At 41.5% G+C, this 1,016-nt stretch overlaps 1 pseudogene across 1 annotated transcript; it reads left to right on the top strand.

The window, feature by feature from the left end:
- The first annotated feature begins 6 nt into the window (after positions 1-6).
- LOC100964524 lies at positions 7-1,010 on the top strand (annotated as a pseudogene). Its single transcript, XR_154784.3, has one exon. The product of XR_154784.3 is annotated as a heat shock protein HSP 90-alpha pseudogene (transcript).
- The last annotated feature ends 6 nt before the right edge of the window (positions 1,011-1,016 follow it).

Here is a 1,016-nt window from a genome sequence, read left to right as displayed (position 1 = left end):
GCAAAATTTTGAAAGTTATCAGAAAGAATTTGGTCAAAAAGTGCTTAGAGCTCTTTACTGAACTGGCAGAAGATAAGGAGAACTACAAAAGTCTTATGAGCAATTCTCTAAAAATATAAAGCTTGGAATACATGAAGATTCTCAAAATCGGAAGAAGCTTTCAGAGCTATTGCGATACTACACTTCTGCTTCAGGTGATGAGATGGTTTCTCTCAAGGACTACTGCACCAGAATGAAGGAAAACCAGAAACCTATCTACTACATCACAGGTGAGACCAAGGACCAGGTAGCTAACTCAGCCTTTGTGGAACATCTGTGGAAGCATGGCTTAGAAGTGATATATATGATCGAGCCGATTGATGAGTATTGTGTCCAACAGCTGAAAGAATTTGAGGGGAAAACTTTAGTGTCAGTCACCAAAGAGGGCTTGGAACTTCCAGAAGATGAAGAGAAGAAAAAGAAACAGGAAGAGAAGAAAACAAAGTTTGAAAACCTCTGCAAAATCATGAAAGATATCTTGGAGAAAAAAGTTGAAAAGGTCGTTGTGTCAAACCGATTGGTGACATCCCCATGCTGTATTGTCACAAGTACGTATGGTTGGACAGCAAACATGGAAAGAATCATGAAAGCTCAAGCCCTGAGAGACAACTCAACAATGGGTTACAAGGCAGCAAAGAAACACTTGGAGATAAATCCTGACCATTCCATCATCGAGACCTTCAGGCAAAAGGCAGAGGCTGACAAGAACGACAAGTCAGTGAAGGATCTGGTCATCTTGCTCTATGAAACTGCACTCCTGTCTTCCGGCTTCAGTCTGGAAGATCCCCCAGACACATGCTAACAGGATCTACAGGATGATCAAACTTGGTCTGGGTATTGATGAAGATGATCCTACTGCTGTCGATATCAATGCTGCTGTAACTGAAGAGATGCCACCTCTTGAAGGAGATGATGACACATCACGCATGGAAGAAGTAGATTAAGCTTTCCCTGACAAATTACTTGTATACGTGTTC

Source organism: Otolemur garnettii, unplaced genomic scaffold, assembly GCF_000181295.1.
Source record: "Otolemur garnettii isolate 467f Iridium unplaced genomic scaffold, OtoGar3 scaffold00211, whole genome shotgun sequence".
Lineage (NCBI taxonomy): Eukaryota > Metazoa > Chordata > Mammalia > Primates > Galagidae > Otolemur > Otolemur garnettii.
Note: the sequence above shows the minus strand (reverse complement) of the source record. Positions and strands in the feature narration are given on the sequence as shown.